This window comes from Sarcophilus harrisii, chromosome 4, assembly GCF_902635505.1.
Source record: "Sarcophilus harrisii chromosome 4, mSarHar1.11, whole genome shotgun sequence".
Lineage (NCBI taxonomy): Eukaryota > Metazoa > Chordata > Mammalia > Dasyuromorphia > Dasyuridae > Sarcophilus > Sarcophilus harrisii.
The window spans coordinates 302,912,304-302,935,792 of NC_045429.1; the positions used below are offsets into that span (position 1 = coordinate 302,912,304).

At 38.1% G+C, this 23,489-nt stretch overlaps 1 protein-coding gene across 17 annotated transcripts in view; it reads right to left on the minus strand.

Moving 5' to 3' along the window:
- RBFOX3 (RNA binding fox-1 homolog 3) overlaps positions 1-23,489 on the minus strand; it is a 942,623-nt gene that overhangs the window by 52,595 nt on the left and 866,539 nt on the right. The gene's annotated exons all lie outside the window — the stretch shown is intronic.

Below are 23,489 nucleotides of genomic sequence, written 5' to 3' on the forward strand. Positions count from 1 at the left end.
GAAAACTTGGATTAGAAGATTCCTTCCAGCTTTAAGGCTATGGACCCTATGATTATCAGGAAACATTTATTAATTGAATTTAATAAGCATTTATTTATTATCTAATACGTTGTGCTGCATCCAGGCATTGTGCTAGCATTGGCAATGCAAAGGTCTTATATATATATATATAAATATCACATACACACACAATGTAATTTCTGGGTAGAGGGCACATGATTAATATATTTGCTAACAATAGAACAGCAGATTCCAGTTTCACTGGAATGATAGGATAGAGTGAGTTTGGGGCATAAAAAGGATGGGGTGAATATGAATGGGTGGGAGGATACAGAAGAAAGTAGAGAAGAAGGCATCATCCTAGACAGCCCATGACTAACGACAATGCTAAGAAGGGCTGGATGAGAGGGTATTTGTGATATTCGCACCATAATAGGGTCAGATGTCTTGGGTCCTTGGTCCTGACTGATGGTCAAAATAGGTAATCCTGGAGCCTGACTGTTTATGGTGATGTGGGGGTAGCTGAGGCACGTTTAAAATATGTACTCATTTCCTTCAATCCTCAACCAGATCTCTTTTGACTTAGGGCCCATTCTAAGGTCAAGAGGTTTGTCCTTCTGAGAGAGAGGGAATGAAGGAGAGAGGAAAGGAAGGAAGGAGAAAGAAAGAGAGAGGAAGGAAGGGAAGGGGGAAAGAGAAGGAGGGACAAAGGGAGGGGAAGAGAGAAGGAGGGAGAGAGAAAAGGAAAGAGGGAGGGAGGGAGGGAGGGAGGGAAAGGGAGACAGAGGGGGAGAGAGAGAAGAAGAGAAGAGAGGAGGGAAAAGGGAGGGGGAAGAGGGGAGAGAGGGAGGGAGAAAAGAGGGAGGAGGGAAGGAAGGAGGGAGAGAGGGAGGAGAGAAGAGAGAACAGAGGGGGGAAGAGAGAGAGAAAGAGAGAGAGAGAGAGAGGAAAAGAGAATATGTGTATGTATATATGTATGGTGGGAGGGATAAGGTTAGTGGTGATCCAGGAGGGCCTGGATTGGTGGCCAATGTGTAAAAGGAAAGACAGAAGATCTGGTAAAAAATTCCTGATAGTTAAGGCAGGGATAAACTGGGTTTTGGGCCCATTCTCTAAACCTCATGCAAATTAGCTTTGTCCTAGGAATCCCTCCAATAATAACTGACAATTAGTACATGACCTTGTACTAAAGACTATAGTATGAGTATTAAATATATACATTCTCTCCCCTCAAAGAGTTAACAATCTAGATTCATCATTATTAGCAAGAAGAATTCTTGAAGGCTAAGTCCATCACAGTTCTCAATCTCTAAAGTCTTATAGTTTAAGGTAAGGGAAAGGTAGGTTGGGGGAGCTACCTCTAACTACTCACTTTGAAGAACCCCAAGGACTATCCAAGGAGTTCAAAGATGCTTGGGGCAGCTAAGAAATTTGGCCTTTGGATTGTAGATTTGGGAACATCAGATTGGTCCTGCTCCAAAACCATTCAACCTCAAAGAAGGAGTTTGATTTCCAAGCTCAGGAGAGGATGGACATGACTCAGCCAAATTATTTCTATTAGATATCATTTTTAGATATTTTTGAGGTGGGGTTTAGGGTCACTGGAGGCTCTACATTTCCAGATTTGACATCTCTGATTCCCATCATAAATGCATTTTGGGAAGCAGCAACATGAAACTTATTCCATTGTCATCTTCTAAGGCTCTTGAATGGGCTGGAACCTACTCTAGGGAAATGCCATAATAAATGAAATAGGGTGGGATTTTCACAGAGGTATCCATGAGTGAGCCTAGGAGATAGGCCATACTTTGTTCATTATTCAAGGGTTGCTAGAGTCTTTAGGCCTTCTTGTGCTATCTTCTAAAATTGGTATCTCAAGGGTTCTGCTCTGGCCACCCCTGGGATACTCTCAGCCATAGAGCTGTATGCCTAATGAGCATACTCTCTGTTCCTCTCAGTTTGACGTGGCTGGCAGATCCCTTCCCTCTATCTTTAGAGACTGAGAAACTGGGGCAACATTCAACTTCAAGAACAACAAAAGCATGCACATGCACGCGCGTGCGCACACACATACACACACACACACACTTTCACTGGAGACCCAGCATCATTGTTCCAAAGTGGGCTGCAAAGCCCCATTGCCCATTATTAACAAACATATTAGAGAATGTGTCAGACCCACAGTTCCCAATCAATAGAGGAAAGATAAGAGCAGCGGAGATGGAGAGAGGGGCGTTGGGGTACAGTAAGGAAAAGGAAAGGATAGAGGATGAAAGAAACAGAGAATGATCAGGAGGATACAGTTAAGGGACAGGGAGCCACAAAGGGAGACCACAGAAAGATTCTGAAAGCGGAGGCGGTAGGGAGTGTAATGAAGAGAAAAGCAAGGAACAAAGGGAGAAGGTAAAAGAAAATAAGGAAAGACAAAAACTATAGGAAAGGGAGTGACAAGAAATGAGGGAGAGGGAGCTGTCAAATGGGCTTTTTGGCATTCACAGGAGAGATCAATTAACTGATAAATATTTGATTGGAACCCTAGCTTCAATTTACAGAATTTTTCCAATACCTCCTTTTTTTCCCCACCAACTCCCACTCCTTTCTGTTTCCATCTCCCTTTAAACTGTTTTTTTCCCTGTTTTATTCCTCTTCTATCTTCCATTTTTTTCTACCTTCTCCTCCACAACAGTCCTCAAACATACACATGACTCCATGTCCTGAGAACTTCTTGGCCACTCTAGTCCACTGGGGTTGTGGAGGTGAAGGTGAAGGTGAAGGTGAAGTTGAGTGACAACTGACTTGGTTGGAATACCAGAGACCAATGCCATCACCTGCCAATCAAGAGCCTTTGAGACATCTGATAAGTCAGCAGGGAAAGATGGCATCAGGGAATGTGAGTAGATTTTGAATATCCTGGGAAAGGGGCATTGGAGGATGAGGAAGTTATGTAAAAGAAGCAATTAAAAATTTGGAGGAAGAGACAGAACTCTCAGTGTGCTCAATGAGGACCAGTTTCAAGTATCCAGGGCTTCATCCTCAGGTTGTAGGTTTGGTAAATTTCCTGCATTGGGATTAAATTTTGCAAATTTGTAGTCATCATTCCCTCTAATAGGCTTTAAGAGAGAGCCCGACATGCCTCACCCTGCCAATCTCTCTCTCCCCTACTTTTTTTTTTTCCAACTTTAGCTATTTGAAAAAGTAGACAGTTATAAAGAAGAAACTATATAAAGGCTTTCTGAAAGGAATCAGAAGTGAAATTATTAGGTGATCTCTTTTTTTGCCTTTAGCTTTTTTTCCTTTGGGTTTGGAAAGTCTGAGATCCTTAAGAATAGCCCATTAAAATATGGGGGAAATCCCCTAGATAATGAATGTTAAGTCTTATGGGAAAATTCATTCTTTATTAGTTCCCCTTTGGTTTATCCCATGAACTGAATGAATACAAGGTTAATCAAAAGGAGTTGGGGAAGGAAGCTTAAGGTGAATGAATGATGAAGTTGAATTCTGAAGAGGAAGTGAGACAAAGTTTGCCTACTTCACAATTTTGCCTAATGCTAGTCAAAGTTGGAGGTTGTGAGTCTTCAAAGAAGATGAACCTAGCGATTTGATTAGAATAAAGTTGATCATATTTAAGGATTACATCATTTTAGATCTTAAGGGATACACACATATTGATAAATGGTCATCAGGATTTTGCTTGAAGGCATCCAGTGAGGGAGGGATTCTACTACCTCCTGAGACAGCCCTTTTTTGAGATTGTCCTAATTAGTAGAATATTTTGATATTTTAAATTTGTCCCTCTATCACTGCTACTCAGAGCTCCTAATTCTGCCTCTGGGTTCTAATAGAATATATATATATATATATATATATATATATATATATATATATATATATTTTTTTTTTTTTTTTTCATAGGATAGTTTTTCAAGAACTTGAAGACAGCCATCATTTTTCTTTTGAGCCATTTCTTCTGCAGGTTAAACTCTTAATCTCAAATGGATCCTTAAATGATTATTTAAATGGATTCTTAGGTGACATGACTTTCAGTCTTTTTTTAAGCATGTGACTATCTTGCGTATGTGACAATCACTGTGTTGAGCAATGGGGATACCAAAAAATGGTGAAAGACAATCCCTCGACCCCACAAAATTCACAATATACAATGTAGGCAACATATAAACAATTATGCACAAAAAAGGAATATAAAAAATAAATAAGAAATAACAAAAGTAAGAAGGCACTAGAATTAAGAGAGATTGAGAAATATTTCCTGTAGAAAGTAAGATTTTAGCCAGGACTTGAAAGAAGACAGGTAAAGATAAGGAGGGAGAGAATTCCAGGTATGGAAGACAGGCAGAGAAAATTCCCAGATCTGAGTCATAGAATATCTTGTTTGAAGAACACCAAGAAGGCCTGTGTTACTCAATCAAAAAATATATGTTGGAGGGAGATACAAAAGGAATGGAAGATGGATGGGGGAAAGGTTAAGAAGGTTAAGAAGGACTTTGCACAACAAATAGAGGATTTTGTATTTGATTCTGGATGTAACAGGGAACCAGTGGAATTTGAATAGGAGGGTGACATGAATGGACCTTATTTTAGGAAAACCATTTTAGTATCTGAATGGAGAGTGGACTGGAATGCGGAGAGATTTGAGACAGGCAGACCTGGAAACAGGTTATTGCAATAGTCTAGTTATGAGGAGATTAGTATTGTACCAGGATAATAGTAGAATCAGGAGAAGGGGCATATTTGAGAGATGTTGCTATATTCTGAGCTCCCTTCTCTAGTTATTCTACATATTATCAGCAGCTGAATGGTATAGAGCATAGCAATCTGGGCCTAGAGTCAGGAAGTCCTAAATTCAAGGTCTCACACACTTAACTGGCTGTGTCAAACCATTTAACTTCTATTTGTCTCAATTTCTTCAACTATAAAATCGGGATAATAATAGCACTGACCTCATAAGATTGTTAGGAAGATCAAATGAGATAACTGCATACAATGCAATACATACAATAATTACATACATATTACATAAAATAGGTACTTAATAAATGCTCATTCCCTTGTGTTTTCTACAAATTTGGTAAGTTAAAATTTGTGCATACAGTTCCAATGATCTTGTGATGAAGAGCGCTATCAACGCCCAGAGAGAGGACTGTGGGAAACTGAATGTGGATCACAATAAAACATTCTCACTATTTTTGTTGTTGTTTACTTGGATCTTGTTTTCTCACTCATTTACTTTCTTTTTTTCATCTGATTTTTCTTGTACAGCAAGAGAATTGTATAAATATATTTATACATATTGGATTTTTTTTTAATTATAGTAACTTTTTATTGACAGAATCCATGCCAGGGTAATTTTTTTACAAAATTATCCCTTGCACTCACTTCTGTTCCGATTTTTCCCTCCCACCCTCCACCCCCTCCCATAGATGGCAAGCAATATACATATTGGATTTAACATGTTTAACACATATTGGATTGCTTGCCATCTAAGGGAGACGGTGGAAGGAGGCAGGAGAAAATCTGAAATACAAGGCTATGTAAGGGTCAATGTTGTCAAATTATCTGTGCATATGTTTTGAAAATAAAAACCTTTAAAAATAAAAAAAATATATATTTGTGCATAGATGTGTCGGTAGATTTGTTCTCTATCTCAATTCAGTTGATATAGTCATTGGGTATAATCACAGATGGTAAAGTTTAATGTGTTAACAAGGTGCTGAGCTCCTTCTTTCTTGAGGGGAAAGAAGAGGCTTTTCTTTTCTCCCCTTCATAGCAGTGTGATAGTATCAAGCATTGGAGCTACTGGCCTAGTTGCTAAAGAGAGTCCATTTCAGAGAATATAAGACTCAGTTGAGAGAACAAGTACACTTCATAATTGCTCATGTCTATAAGCAGTTTCAAACAGTGGTATCTCTGATAGCAGAGAAAAGAGCTAACTATGAACTTAAAAAAGAGGTAGCTCTGGCAAGGGAGAATTGACAGAGAGAATTGCACAAGGAGAGAAAGGACTTTAAGGTCTGATCTGGAGTTATGAGTTGCTTGATTCTATGTGTTTCCTACATGTGTGCCTACCATTGTACTCCAAGTTTGTGCTTATTCTGCCCATGGTGTATTTGTAAGAAAGTGTGCTTCAGGTTTATGAGGAAATTGGGTAGAAATTTTTAGTCCCTTGGTTGAGCTAATTTTTGGAAAGTAGCTTGTAAATGTAAATAAAGTGGCCAAAAATACCAATGCTCTTTGACTCAGAGATTCCACCACTAAGGCTGGAACTCACTGATAAACAGAAAGCCTCCATATATACCAAGATATTTATAGCATCACTTTGATGCTAGCAAAGAATTGGAAAAACAGATCCTCATCATTTGGGGGAAAAATAGTGAAGAAGGAAAAATCCCTGAAGGAAAAAATCTCCTTCAACTCTGCCTTAGTGAGGGACCCCACCCAAGGGAAAGATGAGCCAATTTGGGACTCCACAAGAGTCCCCTTCAGCTTGTAGCCAAAGCTCCTATTATAAAAGAGCTAAACTAAAATCTTCTCTTTGTAGAGGTTGCAAACGTGCCATGCTAGGCTATGCCATGCCATGCCAAGGAGCCTCTGCCCACTGGATAATATTCTTTTCCAGTGCCACCCTCTTTACTATCCCCTATTTCCCTAACCAGGGAATGCCTCTCTGTCAGGATTACTAACCTTACTTCCCAATTCCTATAATGCATCTCTTTTATCAATCTAGATTTTCAGGTCTGTAAATTCCTTTACAGAGAATCTCTGTGCTGCCAGAAGGGAGTTCCCCCAAACTCCCCATCCTTGTGCCAAATCCCAAGGGGTTGCAGGGGAGCCAAACCTCTCCATTTGGTTCCCTGAACCCCAAACTGCTCACTAGACCTCATCATTTAATTCCCTGACCACCAGAAACCCTAATCTCATTTTGGTTCCCTAAATCTAGACCTCATTATTTAGTTTCCTACTAAAGGGAACTCCAAAACCTAAACCTCATCAATAGGAGAAAACACCTTTCCTGACTATTCTGCAGAGATATGGGGGTATCATACAAGGATCTGAAATATTACATATATTATCGGTTTTTTCTGAAGGATTGATTAATTTTGGTGATTGTTTTTCTCTCTCATTTTGGAAAAGGAAAGTGGAGGAAAATTCTGGGAAGATGGTGGAATCGATTGATAAATTTCAAGCTTTCCCACACAAATAGAACAAATTTGTGCCTCAGGGTGAACACAGAGTGGTGAAAAATCAAGAAGACCGGACAAAACAGGGGTTCTCCAGATACAATCCTGAAAAAGGCTGGGAAATTAACCTGTGTGAAGTACAAACATCTCCAGGCTATCTTCCTAGAAATATCAAGTTGGGAACCCTAGAGATAGTTGGGCATGGCTGAAGCCTCAGCAGGAACCATAGAAACTTTCACCTCCTGGACAGTGTGTGGAATTGGAGTCTGAGTCCAGGAAGACTGAGGGAACCTCAGTTGAATAGGAATGCCAGGCTCAGCTGTGTTGCAGAGACACAGCCCTGAGAGAGAAGGAACCCACACCTGGTGAGTATAGAAGCAGCAGGATAGGGACAATGCTGGCTTTGGGAACTTGCAGGAGGGTGATGCTCTTGCTCTGAGGTTCTTGGTTAGAGGAGAGAGCTGAGATAAAGCCAGAAGCACCTCCCCCCAGGATTAGAGGTACTTATACTAATACCTCTTATTTAAAAATTATGTATTGGCAAAGAAGAAAGAACCTCACCAAAGAAACTTACTAGGGGAACAGGGAAGATAGAGGCTTATTTTGAGAAGACACTGAAGTAAAAAAAAAAAAAAAGCTTCTATCCCAAAGAGTAACATGAAATGGCTCCTTGCCCAGAGAGAATTTACAGAAGTCAAAAAAGAATTTAAAAATCAAATGAGAGACCTTAAGGAAAAAAAAAAAAACCATCATCCAAGAACAATAAAGAAGATTATGAAAAAGAATTAACCAACTAGAAAAGGAAATACAGAGTCTCAAAGATGAAAATAACTTTGAAAATTTGAACTGGGCAAGGGGAAGCCACTAAAGTTATGAGAGACTAAGAAATAACAAAACAGATTATAAAGAATGAAAAAATTGAGCAGAATGTGAAACATAAAAAAAAAACAATAGATCTGGAGAACAGATAAAGAAGAGAAAATATAAGAATAATTGGACTGCCTGACATAATACCTTTGTGTCACCTTGACACAATAATTCAAGAAATAATCCAAGAAAATTGTCCTGAAGTGATAGCACAGGAGGAGAAAGTAGAAATAGAAAAAAAATCAATCGATCATCTCCTCAGTGAGATTTGCTGTGGAAAACACATAGGAACATTATTGCTAAATTATGAAATCCCCAAATTAAAGAGAAAAATTTGCAAGAAACAAGAAAAAAGCAATTCAAATAACGCTGGAGCTACAATTATAATTGTGCAGGATTTAGCAGCAGCCACAATAAAAGATCACAGATCCTAGATTCATATTTACTGACAATCAAAAGAACTAGGCCTATGGCCAAAAAATATCATATCTAGCAAAATCATCTATAATATTTAATGAGAAAAAAATGGACATTCAACAAACTTGCTTTAGGACTTTCTATCAACCAACCAAACCAGAATTTAATAGAAAATTTAATATATAAGAACTAATATCAAAGATCAATTACAAGGAACTTAAGGGACAAATTATTTATGTTTTTCATAAATAGGAAATAAGTAGGAAATGTTTAAGATTGCCATCAACATTAGGACAACCCAAAATAAAGACTGAGGCAGAGTTAAGGCAAAAATAGTAATTATAAAATGAGATGCAAAGGGCTCATAGTTCTGAAAACCTACTAAGATCAGGAATGCATTAAATAGGCAACTCTCTCTCTTTTTCTCTTTCTGTGTGTGTGTGTGTGTGTGTGTGTGTGTGTGTACGTACCATGAAGGGTATAGCACCCTCCAAAATCTATAAAGAAATAAGCGGGAAGGGATGGACAAACTGGGAAGCAAAAGGTGTGGAAAGAAGACAAAGGAGGGATCCATAGGGGTAGGGGGGAGGATTAGCTAATAACAAGGCAAGTTAGAAGCAGTATTAAAGCAAAGAGTCAGCAGAGATAGAAAAGATGTGTGTGTGTGTGTGTGTGTATGGGCTGGGGGTCAGATGTGTATGTGTCTATATATGTGCAGGGATATATCTATATGTAAACATAAATACATCTTTTCTTTACTAACCTTCTTGGAGGTGGAGGGGATGAAAGGAAGAAAAAAGAATAAAGTAAAAATGGTGTGCAGCAGAAAACAAAAGAACAATTTACAAGGAAGTAAAGAAAAGATGGACACTCATGAATATAATTTCTTCTACTAATATATATATATATATACATATATATATATACTTTTTTGATCTGATAATTTTTTGTTATATACTTTGAATACTCTCTGATGTTCTGCTGGGCAATGTTTTCTTTTATTTCATTTTGTTTTGTATTCCTTTTCTGTTTTTCTTTTTTCTTACTTAAAAAAAATAAAACAAATTTAAAAAAAAGAAAAGGAAATATATGGAAGAATTTAGGCTAGACAAAAACTAAACATTAATAATATTTTATTTATATCAATACAAATTTATTTTAAAAGAGAAAAAAATTAATTGTGTTGGGGAGAAGCATATTGATAACTGCATATGAATTCTAGAGTACCTTAGAGACTGGGATTAGCAGATATGTGTTACACCACATGAAATCACGAATAGCTCCCATATGGATTTCACTAGAGACACTTAAAAGCTGATATCAAACCATTAATGATGATACTTTGTTTCTCCTCTCTGGGTCTCAGTTTCTTAATTTGCAAAATGAGAGGATAGACTTTGATTTCTAAGATCTCTTCCAATCACAATATTCTGTATTTATAATATGGATGCATAAAGAGAGCAAGTACAGGAAGAGAATTCTTTCTCCATTAGTTACTCTGACCTTTAGCAGTCACTCTGATACCTTAAATGTTCCTTTTCTTCTTTTCTTCCCTTCTTTAAGAGTGGGTCTCCCTATCTTTGGGCCCAGTCCCACTAAGTGATAGTTCCATTTCTGATCTGGATGAGTTCCCTTTAACTCACCATACTGGGTATTGGACTTAATGGGAATAACCAGTAGGTCTTAGTCCCAGTGTACCTCACAACTCCCTAACCCTCCAGCCTCTGCTTCCTCTGGTAGCTAGGATTACAGGCTTGTGCCCCCATGTCTAACATAACCCTGGTTATTTTCCATCCTAAAGCGGTGATTGTCCTAGACACTCTTCCTGCTTTCAGTGTGTAAGTTCCCGTCTCCCTCTGGCTCTTACAATCTGCTCAGACAATTAGGTTAATTGCATTTCAGGCCCCCTGTTTCTAAGGAAGGTACCAGATGTAGTTCTGAGTTTCCACTCAAGGAGGAATGAGAAGTGGGCAGGGGGAAAGTAAGCAAGTTCAGGTCTTTTTTGTCTACTTTGGTTGTCTGAGTTCCAGCTGAAAAAGTCAGAAATGGCAAAGGGGCAGCTAAGTCAGAGAAGGTGATAGTTGTGTAGAGCCTGTGAAGGGGTATGAGTAGCAGATGAGACTTTGCCTTCTAGGACTCAGAGCATACTTTTTCCCACGGGCCAGAAGCACAATGGGAGCACCCAAAAGGAATTCTTTTTTCAGTTCCACCTCTCAGATTATAGCATCTGAAGTGGAAGAGTCCCTAGAGCTCTCTCTCTTATCCACAAATTTTTCAAATGAGGAACCTGAAGTCCAGAGAAAGGAAGACACTTTTCTCTTCTTGAAAAGTTAATAGTAAATAGCTGAACTGGGATTAAACCCAGGTATGATGACTAAATTTAGTGCTCTAAGCTCTTACTAACTGTGCAACATTCATCTCTTTAGGCCTTAAATTTTCTAGCTACAAGATGAGAGAAAGATCCAAATAATTTCTGAGTTTTCATTCAGCTCTGACATCTATGCCATAGAACATGCATGGAGCATGGACCAGGCAGGCTTATCAAAACCAAACCCATGCATACTTATATTTATGACATACAAGAACTAAAGGAGGAGTCATTCTCTAACTTAAACTTTCTGTAGATTTATCAATCACAAGAAAGTGAAGTTTAGGGGAAGGAAAGAAGGGAGAAAAGGCTAGATTATTTTGAAGGAATGAAGATTAAAAAAAAAAAAGAATAACGATGACATATTTTTATATCAACCCAGACATTTACTATTGTTCAGAGTTCATGAGTCAGAACAGTTTAAAGTTCTGTTGTCAAGACAAATTACCTTTTTTTTTTTTTACATAATTCATTTTGCCTTGATTGAAAGTATTATTGTCCATGAATAAATGAATGCACGTTTGAATTCCTGCAATTGTGTCTGTGTTACTTCCTCGCTAAGATATTAGCTGCAACAAATAGAATTATAATAGCCTGCCTTGGTATAGCATATAGGGATCTTAGAGATCATCTAATCCAATAAATCCTCATTTTTCAGAGAAGGAAACTGTAATCCAGATGAGGGAGTGATTTACCTAACATCACGGAGCCGGTTAGCCTGACCTTCTCACCTCTAGTCTATTATTCTTTCTTTATACAGTTAGCTAATGGAAGAGAGTGATGACATGAATAATCCAAGTTGGTGAATAATTCAAAAGTTCTATCAAAATATGAGTTTCATGACAGGGTTTTTCCTTTCCATCCTTTATAAAATCATTTGGCTTGATAGTCCAATGAGTTTGAACAGCATGAGATGTGGTTCAGAAATATACTGGGTGGAAAGGGGGTGCCTGGGATTAAATAGATAATCTATAGAGTAGATAATCCTCATGATTAACTAAGAGATAACTAACTATACAGGGTATCCCAAAAGTCTTAGTGTTATTAGAGTTTAATAATTTATGCTTTAGCAGCTCAAAACTTCACTAAGACTTTTGGTATCCTGTACTTTTTTTATATATTCTCCTCAAAAAGTAAAAAAAAAAAAACAACTGTGAGATTTTTTTCTCACAGAGATCTGAGAGATGAGAGTGCTTTGGATCTATTTTTCCAAGTGATAAAAGATCCTAAGATTTTTTTTTATAGTAATAGCTTTTTATTTTTCAAAATAACCAGAGACAGCAAGTAATCCAATATAGATTAAACACATGCAATTTTTCTAAACATTTTCACATTTGTCATACTGGGCAAGAAAAAATCAGATCAAAAGGGAAAAGTGAGAAAGGAAAAAATCAACCAAACAACAACAATAAAGGTGACAATAGAATAACAACAACAAAGGTGAAAATACCATGCTATGATCCACATCCAGTCTCCACAGTCCTCTGTGGATGCAGATAGCTCTCTCCAACACAAGTCTATTGGAATTTCCTTGAATCACCTCATTGTTGAAAAGAGCCAAGTCCATCACAGTTGATCATCACATAATCTTGTTATTGCTGTGTACAATGTCCTCTTGGTTCTGCTCACTTCACTTAGCATTAGTTCATGTAAGTCTTTCTAGGCTTTTCTGAAACCAGCCTGCTGATCATTTCTTATAGAACAATAATATTTCATTACATCCATTAAGATAACTTATTCAGCCATTACTCAACTGACAAGCATCCTCTTAATTTCTACATAAAAAGGGCTGGTACAAACATTTTTGCATATGTGGGTTCTTTCCCCTTTTTTTATGATCTCTTTGGGATACAAAAAGTCTAAAGATAACCTTAGTGGATATGTGGGTGGGACAGGACCATTATTAGGAGATGAGGGAGATGTTTCCATTGTAAACAAAACCAGAGAGGAAGCCTGGTTTAGACAGGCTTCTATTCCCTTTAGCTCAGTAGCTCTCCAGGCTGTGGACCATACTGTTGGCTCCTTCATTTCTGAGACCTACTGCTCATAAAGCTAGATAGACAGAAGAAGATGGAGATGTTCTGGTCAGTGTAGGAATTGGAACTTTAGTCACTTAGACGTGAGTCACAGAAGCTGGATCCTTGGGGTCATCTTATTCTACAGTTATACTATCTTGCCCTTCTCCTAAACATGTTGGAGAGCTATTATAAAGGTAGAAATGACAAAAGTTGATATTTGACAACATATTTGGTGGATTGGGTGTGAGTATCCAATGAATGATCAGGAGTTCAACATTTTAAGCTTTGGTAACTAAGGGTATGGTGGTGCACTAGATGGATGGGATGGTATCTGACAACAAAGAGAAGACAGGAATTCATAAATTTATTGTTGTTTAGTTGGGTCAACTCTCTGTGACTCCATTTTGGGTTTTCTTGGCAAAGATACTAGCCATTTCCTTCTTCAAATCATTTTTCAGAAGAGACTGAGGCAAACAAGAGTGAAGTAACTGCTCACGATCACAGCGTTAGTGTTTGAAGCTGGATTTGAACTTATTATGAAGATGAGTTTTTCTTATTCCAATCCACCTAGCTGCTCCAGTTGATAAATAAGGAGATAGTAAAAGAACAGTTACTCATTCTTGATGAATTCAAGCCATCTGGCCCAGAAGAACTACATCTTTATTTGCAGAAAGAATTGGTAGATATGATTTCTGAGCTACTGTAAGTAACAAAATGAAAGATAAAGGAAAAAGAATCTGAAAAAATATAAGGCAATAATTCACTTTTTGGGAAAACTCTAAAATGAATCATGAAAAAGATAGTAAGCAAATATCTAGAAAGGAGAATAGTTATGATAAGGAGCAAGTCTGTTTACATCAAGAATAGGTCATGCCAGACTAACTTATGATAGGATTAGTAAATTGATAGATGAGGGATATGATATGGATATAGTTTATTCAGATTTTAGCAAAGCTTTTTCTCCCTTTATTTTTATAAATATTAATTTTTTTCTTTCTCCCAGTGCTCCCACCTCCCCCACACACAAAAAAACCCAAAATAAAATAAAAACTTTTCAATAAATGTGTATAGTACAGTAAAATAAATCCCTAGGTTAGGAATGTTTAAAAAATGCCTATATTCTTCTAGATTTTAAGTCCATTACTTCTCTGGCTGAAGGTAGAGAATGTGATTCATCTTCAGTTTTCTGGACTCATGGTTTATGATTGCATTAATTAGAATTCTACAGCCTTTCAGAGATATTTTTCTATAATGTTACTACATAAATTGTTCTCCATTTCTGCTTACTGTAGTCTGCATCAGATCACAAAGGTCTTCCCAGTTTCCTCTGAAACTATTTCATTGTTTGTTGAGAGCAACACGATTGTCTTTCTTGCATCCCCAGCACTGGCACATAGTAGGCACAATGTTTATTGGACTGGAAATGATTCAATGTCAAAATGGCAGATCTACAATGGAGTATAACAGGAATCTATACTTGACCTTGTGGTATTTAACATTTTTATCAATGACCGAAAAAAGGGCACAGATTGTGTACTCATTAGAATTGCAGATGATACAAAACTGGGAGGGACAGTTAGCACTGTGCATAAGAGAGTAATGATCCAGAAGGGATACTGACAGGCTCGAGCACTGAGTTGAGCCCAATGTAATAGGAATAAATGTAAAATCTTGCACTTGGGTCCAAAAATCAACTCCATAAATACAAGATGGGGATGGTATGGCTTGAAAGATACCATTCTGAAAAAAATATGGTTTTTTTATAATAAGTTACAAGTTCATATATGAGTCAGCAGTATGATATGGGAGCTAAAAATACTGAATGTCATCTTGGGCTGCTTAGTGAGGGATACTGCTTCTAGGAATAGGAATATGATAGTCTTATTGTATTCTCTCTTCATTAGACCTCATTTGGAATTCAATTCTGAAATTCAAATTTTAAGAAGGATTGATAAACTGGGGAGTTTCAAGAAGAGATGGTGAAGGGTCTTGAGTCCATATCATAGGAGGAACAGCAGAAAGAAATGGGTATATTTAGTCTGGCAAAGGGAAAGCTCAGGAAGAGACTTGATAAATGAGTTCAAATATGTGGAGAAGGGGCAAGACTTTTCTGTTTGATCCCAGAGGACATAATTTGGAGTTCTGAATGGAAATTACAAAAGAGGCAAATTTAGGATTTGTGTTAGGAAAAAAGCTACCTTGCTAGGTAGGGGTCTTTAAGCAGAAACCTGAAGACTACTTTTTGGAATGTCTTAACAGTGAGGATTCCTTTTGTATAAGAGTTGAAGTAGATAGATGCTGAGGTTCCTTCCAAATCTCAAATTCTAGGATTCTGTACATACCTTAGATTTCTTGGAGCTGGAAGTATCCAAGATCCTCACTTTCTCTGATTACTGTGTTATGGAAACCTAAACCTTGCTTCTTTAGGCAAGCACAAGATTTAGGAGAAGTACAGGGGATTAGAGAAAGAGTGAAGACAGGGCAAGGATAGGGGCTAAGGCACATTGGGAATGAGAAAGAGAAGGATGAGGAGAACCCAGGAAGGGAAGGGAAGTGAAATGAAAGATGATTTATATAGGGAAATGAAGAGGAGGGGGAGGGAAAGGGAGAGCAGAGAGACTTGGGGGAGAGTATTCACCTGAGTGATTTGTTCCTCCTGCCCCATCTAATCCATTTTGTCCCTTGACAGCTGGTTTAATTTCTTTTATTAATTAGGGCTGTCAGATGGCCTATCACACTGAATATTATTTCATTCAGGGACCATTAGGTTCTCTTGTTCCGCTGCTGCCCTGCTCTGGTAGGCCACTCCTCCCTTTCCCATCCCTTTCTCTGCTCACTCCTTAATCTGAGGGATTTGGCCCCTAGCCGAATTTGCTAGAAATCCATAATCACAGCAGCTTCAGAAAAAAGTTGAAGATGGCCCTCTCCTCATCCCTTATTATTTCCCATGTCCTTCTCCTTTAGGGAGCTGAGAGTTTTGTTTGTTTTTTGTTTTTCTAGTTACTAACACTAGTCAGAATAGCAATAAATATTTCCATGACTGAAGGTATATATCTGAAGGTTCTCTAGTGACTCTCAGCCTAAAAAAAAAGTTTCATTGATACCTTTTGTCCTATGTTAATTCTTTATATGTGTGTGTGTATACATAATAGCTTTTTATTTTTTCAAAATAGATGCAAAAATAGTTTTCAACATTTATCTTTGCAAACCTTGTGGTCCAAATTTTTCTCCCTCCCTCTTAACTGCTCCCCTACTCTAGACAGCAAGTAATCCAATATAGGTTAAACATGTGCAATTTTTCTAAACATATTTCTATATTTGTCATGCTGCACAGAAAAATCATATCCAAAAAGGGAAAAAATGAGAAAGAAAAAAGCAAGCAAACAATAACAAAAATAATCACAAAAGGTAAAAATACTATGTTGTGATCCATATTCAATCCCCATAGTCCTCTCTCTGGATGCTCTCTCCATCAGAAGTTTACTGAAACTACCTTGAATCCCCTCATTGTTGAAAAGAGCCCAGTCCATCACAATTGATCATCATATAATCTTGCTGCTATGTACAATATTCTCTTGGTTCTATTCACTTTACTCAGCATCAGTTCAAGTAAGTCTCTCCAGATTTTCTGAAATCAAGTCTACTCATTATTTCTTATAGAAAAATAATATTCTATTACATTCATATACCATAACTTATTCAGCCATTCCCCAACAGAGGAATAGACATCTACTCAATTTTCAGTTCCTTGCCACTACAAAAAAGGCTGCCACAAACATTTTTGCATGACATGTTTATTTTTGATACCACCTACTTCATTTCCCTTCCCTATACTATGTCCTTGTACCAAAAAACAATTAAGCAAAAACATGCGATGCAGAAATCTTTTCTGACAATGTACACAATATTCTGTCTCAGCAGTCCCCCACTCTTATTTTGTGAATTAGAAGGTATATTTTGTTATCTTTTATTCAGGACCCAAATTAGTTTTCTCAGAATTCAATTTCCTTCTACTCACTGGATAACCTTGATTTATTTGCACTTAAAACATACATTTATATTCATGGGCACAAGTATCTCTGGCCAATCATTTCTTGGTCTGAGGCAAGAGAAAGTAGGGCAGTCCTTAGTGGTTGGAAATGCTGTCCAATGGCTTGGCTCTTGACTTTTTTTTTAGCCTGCTCAGAAAAGGAAGTAAGTATTATTTCCCCCTCTTTTTTGGGGAAGTAATCGAGGTTATGTGACTTGTCCAGGGTCACACAGTTAGTAAGTGTCTGAATCTTGAGTGAATTCTGATCTTCCTAACTCCAGGGCTAGTGTACTATCCACTATGTCACGGAGCTGTCCCAGAAGTATTCTTTAATTCAATCACAGTTGGGGAAGGTAACCTGTGTTCAGAAATGCCCAGAACCTCTTCCTCTAGCTTAAAGTTTATGATCATCAATAGCACCTTGAAAGAAGACAGAGGTTGGACAAAATCCCTGACTCCATTTACGTAGTGGCAAATTCCTTCATCTCTTTGAGTTTGGTTTCCTCTTCTGTAAAATGGTGATGATAAAACATATGGAAAGTACTTTGTAAACCTTATACCTCTCTACAGATTTCTAGTCAAGAGGGCTGTTTGAACATCATGCAAGCCACCCAAATCCCACATACTTAAGCTAGCAAAACCCTGAAATTTGCACTAGACCAAAAAATGATCAAGAAATTTGATGAAAAATTATAGTATCTCCTACCCCAGAACTATACAAACTCAACCAGAAACCTAAGAGCAATAGGAGGAGGTCTACAATAAAGTCAAGTCTCCTTAATGAAACCAAAGATAGACAAGGAATAAATGCAGCCTGTAAGGAGGGAAAAAATGTAGTCTGTGTCTGGAGGCAGCAGCTTCTCTGAGAAACCCAGGAAAGTGAGAGAGAGCAATGACCATTTGGTGCCAGCATTTAGACTAAATCAGTCCAGGTTCATGGACTCTGGGTTCCATAACATTCTACTCCAAGACACCAGAGAAGGCCCTGAAAATTGAGCAAACAGAATCTCTAAGATCCCACATGAAGGGCAAACCCCAGGCAGTGGAAGTCAGGGTAGAAATCCAGGTAACCCAGGATGAGATCAAGCAATCCCCCCAAAAGCACAGCATGTAAAAGAACATGGGTTTAAAAGCCCAAATTTAGGGACTACAGTTGGATTTAGAATATCCAAGAAAATGCTGGCTAGCATGAAAAGTTAATGTAGATCTAGCTATTCCTTAAAAGAAGGAACAAGGATTTCTAACTGCAAGCAGAGATTCAAAGGGAAAAATAGATTTTCTACAATGACTATATGATTAACTAGAAGAAATGAAGCAAAAGATAAATGAAATAAAAGCTCTGGAGGAAAGAATTAGGAGAATAAATAGCTTAGAAAGGAAAGTGGTAAAATTTAGATACGAGAAATTTCTATCTTAATCTAATTGTCTATTTCCTTGCTACTTACAAACATGCCCAGCTTTCTGTCACCTTAAAAAAAAAAAAAAACAAACCTTACACCTGTGCTTAAATTATTGTTCTACAATCTAGATCTCTAGTCCCTTTCACAGGCAAACTTGTGCTTCTACTTCCTTACCTCCATTACTCACCATAATGATAATGATGCAACTGCTCTCTATGAGACTGCTATTCCTCTCAACTGCTAAATTCTAGGTTTTTTTTTTTTTCTTGTTCTTCTTGATGTTTCTGCAATTTTTGATGCTGTTGATCAACCCTGATTTCTGGATATTTTCTCCTCACTTGGCTTTCACAGCACTGAATTTCTCCTACCTGTCTTCTTACTTCTTCTCAGGCTCCTTTTCTGCATGATCATCCACTTCCTGTCCCCTGTGTACCTATCATTGTTTGCTCTTGCTCTCTCCCCCCCGACCCCGTTTCTGTCTCTCTTTCTCCTTTTGTCTTTCCTCTCTTTCTCTCTCTCTGTCTCTTTCCTGTCTCCCTCTCTATTTCTCTCTCTCTCTCTGTCTCCTCTCTGTTTCTCTCATCCTTCCTCCCTCCCTCTCTGTTTCTCCTCTCTCTCCCAAATCACACATGTATGTATGTGTGTATCTAACTATCTATCTATCTATCCATCCATCCATCCCTTATCTTTTGAGGCCTGCATTATCAACTGCCTGCTGGATGCCTGCCTGACCATTCTGTGGGTATTTCATCATTTTCTAACCTAAACCCTCTCCTCTACATTTCCCTGTTTTGGTTGAAGGTAACTGCATCCTTCCAGTACCTGGATTTTCAGTCATTCTTGGGTACTTCAGCTCACTTTCCTCACCTCTTCTTGTTGGAGCTCTAACTAGAATGAAAGAACCAGTGCTTTACCATGAGGCACCAAAATGGAGGGTGTATTTGTACTCCTTTAACAGGTAGAAACAAATGAACTTAGTAACTAGTTAGCAAGAATATTTAGGTAAAGTAGGAAATTACCAGATGATGAATTCTTCCTTAGCCCACCCCAACAGAATCCCATTCTCTCTATGGTGGTGGTCTCATCAGTAAAAGCTCATTATCTTTGTCTCTTCACTCTCTGGAATAATGTTTCAGGGCCTCTCCTAAATCCCCAAATAGGTAGGCATTTTCTGCATTTCTCTGGGATGGGGGCAGAATTATTAGTTGTGGTTTTGCTCAACCTTCCTGGAAGTATAAGGAGATCTCAGCAGAAAAGCATCAGGTTAAGGAATAGATTTTCATGCAATTATGCTGTAATTCACTTCCAGGCTCACAGCTTACAAATCACAAATAATTTGGCTTCATAAATCCCTCTCTTCTTTCCTCTTGACCTTCACCCTTGTCAATTCTATCAGACATGGAGAAATTCGTAGGAAAGTTTTCAGTAAGCAGAGCAAGCCAGGCTTGTGGTGGCTAGAAAGGAAGAATACAGAGGTTTTTTCTTTGATCTTCAGTTACACTAGAAGAAAACATAAGTCACTATGACCCCTTACTCCTTATTCATTCTCTCTGGTCCCTTTCATGAACTATTGTGGGACTCTCCCCTTTGTTAGGTAATGAATGTTAGGTAAAGAGAAAGAGACCAGAGGGTCCTTCCCTCAATCCATCCAACACATTGCTGCCAGATCAATCTTTGCCCAACAAAGCATATTGCTCCATTGCTCAAAAACTTTTGATAGTTCCCCAGTGTCCGCTTTTATTAAACTGATTTTAAAGACTCTTCACAATCTAGCTCCAACACTTCTTTCCAACTTTATTTTCCTTGACTCGTTGTGGTGCTGAAGAATACTGAAAAATTCAACATCTAGTCTGATAAAGTGATCTAAATTTCTATCCTGGCTCTGTTATTTATTATACTACCACCACTGTGATCTTAGACAACTCAATTCACCTCTTCATTCCTCAATTATCATATGTGTCAAATGAGGGATGTTCAACTAATGACAACTAAGATATCCCAGTTCTAAAACCATGATTCTATTCCCAATTCAGTTGGTCTTTGAACATTCAGTTGGTCATTTGCCTTGTGGTAAGGCCTCATGTTGTCTTAGGAGACTGTCATGTGATTTTCTGTCTTCCTAGAAAGCTTAGGGGTCAATCAGTAGTCAGACAAAACACATTTATTAAGTTCCTAACTTGTGCTAACTGTGCTCAGTGCTGGGGTTGTTGTTTGTCTCTTCATTCTTAAAGATGATTAATGACACCAGTAGGGAAATGTCTTGACTTGCAGGTGAACTGGATTTTAGTGAGGCAGGGCTGTGCAAAATAGCAAAGAAAAGTCACTGCTTTCTAGGAACTTACATTCTAATGGGGAAGACATATGTAAACAATTATGTACAAGTAAGATATATAAATATATATACACACAAACATATATATGCATTTTTGTGTATGTATATATGTGTATCTATATCTATGTCTATATCTATCTATCTATCTATCGAGAGAGAGAGAGAGAGAGAGAGAGAGAGAGAGAGAGAAAGGGAGGCCATTCAGAAGGCTATTGTAATAGCAAAGGTGTGAAGTCAGGGTCACCTGAACTAGGGGAATGGCACTGTTGAAAGAAAGAAGGAGATATATCCAAGAGATGTTAAAAAGGCAGAATCAACATAAATGGGCAATAGATCAGATATGATGAGCAAGAATGAGGAATCAAAGTATAACTAGTTTATAAACTTGGGTTACTGGGAAGATGGTGGTATCCTTGACAGCAGTAGGAATGTTAAGAAGAGAGGACATTTAGGAGAGGGGAGAAGGGAAGACAACATTCTCTTCACCTTAGAAGAGAATAAAATTATGGTCTCTACCCTCTTGAATGATCCATTTCCCTTGCTGCCACTCATCCAAACTCCCCTAATTTTGGCCCTATTCCTTTCCCTAATGATCTTCTTCCCTAGTTGCCAACCAATCCACTGTAACTTTTAACTAAATTCTTTGTATCTTGACTTCTCGTTTCTAACAGGAGTTAGAAACATTTTCATAGCCGAGGGCAGACATTCAAGGAGTGACTTAGTTTTAAAAAATTTATAATGGTAACCACTGGTAACCCCATCTGTGAATAAACAAGTTGCAAGAAAGAAGGGAACTAATTCTTGCAGCTGTATCCTGGTCCAACCCTGGGGTCTTCTTCCTTTTTTACTCTTTGATTTATTTACCCAACCTTTACTAGTCAGGATCCAAGAATAAATAAAAGAAATAGCCCTTAGGTTTATATGTCACATTGTACTTTCCTTTATTTTTCTCTTCTCTCTTTCGAATTAAGAGAAGCTTTTCTTCCCAAGCCTACCCTATGCCAAGGGAAGGTGAAGAATACCAGGTATCTCAAAGGCTAGTTAGGCAATGGTGGCAACAGTAACCAAAGAGATACTCTATGTAATATATTGGAAAGAGTGTTGGATTTAGTGCAGAAGAATATGTGGTTCCAAAAAGTCACTTTTCCTGTGGGCTTAGTTTCCCCACTTGTAAAATATTAGAATATAAGATTCCTTCCAGTTCTTATATTTTTCTGATTACAGATCTATGATTTTTTTTAAATCCTCACAAAACATGGCCTGATGTCTAGATAAGAATACTGTCCCTCAATACCTGAAGCATTTCTTTATCCCATTTGTTGCAAGTTTTGGCTTTATTCTTTTTTATTTCACTCTATAACAGCCTCAACTGTCTTTGACAGGGGTGAGCTCTTTAAAAATTGTGTAAAATAATCACTGAAACTATGTCCCCTTTGATCTGCAAAAGAAGAGAGACTGGGGTCTCCCAGGTTCCAAAGAGTCTAGGAGAAAGCGTATTTTCCAGGCTGGGCTTTTCTAAGGCAAATCACCCCCCCGCCCCCCACTGATCTTTTTGGGAAACTGGCTGCCCCATTCAGGCTGAAAAAGTCTTCAACATGATTTTCATTCAATTGGGAGATCTGGGCCTAATATTGATAAATTTTTAGGCCTGGGGGCATTGGCTTTCTTTTCAACTGGGAACTTCAGTCTCAGATTTCCTATTAAAGGGCAATTTTAAACTCATTTCTTTGCAGAATGTCCAAAGCAGGACTATGCCTTGTCAAAGAACCTCTCTCGCCTTGTCAAGGAACCTCTCTCTCCTTGGCATAGCTGCCTGCCAGGGCCCCTGTCCACTGTAAAGACATTCTCTTCTCAGCAATAACGCCTCTTTATTTCTCTGCCAGGACCTTGTCACTCAGAAGTTTTCCTAGCAAAAGCTGACTTCTGCACTGCCAACAATAAACTCCCTTTTGCCAGAAAAACTTTTTGGGTTCATGAATTCTTTCATGTTGAACCTGTGCTGACCAGAAGGGGATTCTCACACCTCAACTCTCTGTATTGCCACTAACAGCATCATCTTTACTTTCAGTTTTCAAAGGTTCTTAGATGTTTATATAAAGATATGTTTCAGGCTGGACCAAAGTATCTGGAGCTGAAAGGATGCCTTACTATCAAGTCACATCCCATTTTACAGATAACAAAATCAAGACCACCCCAACCTGGATTTTTCTTTGCCTGTATGCTCATGTTTGTTTAGTTTAATTGAATCCATTATGAATGAAGCCCTCTAATTTAGTCAAGTCTAGTGGCCAGAAAGAGGGAGTAGATTTAGTCTTCTGCTATGGTCAGATCATATAAGAAATACTAGGTCAGTTGCCCACCCTCTACCTCAGGAAGACCAAGAACAAGGTAGAAAACATTCAAAAAAGGATGTGGATCAGATGGAGAGGAGGCTCAAGAATGAAATATGAAGTTCAGGTGGAAAACTGGAGATGTTCAAATTGAAGAGAAAAAGTTATGAAATCATAGGTTTAGAACTGAAAGGGATTATACCCTTAGTCAAGGAAATTATTGTCCAGAAAGGTTGAGGACATACTAGCTGTCTTCAAGAATATGAAGACTTGTCTTGGGGCAGAGGGATTAATTTGCGTTTCTTTAGCCTCAGAGCAAAAAACTAGAGGCAATGAGTAGAAATTACTGGGTTTTTACAAAACATTTTGGTTTTTATAGAAGGAAGACTTTTATAGCTTTTTGAAATGGGCTACCTCCAGAGGTGATAAATTTCCCCAATAAGCAGACTTTACTTGTCAAGTCTATTGTAGAAGGGAAATTATGTTCAGTAAGGGTGGGTCTGGATTACTTCTGAGATCCCTAATATCTCA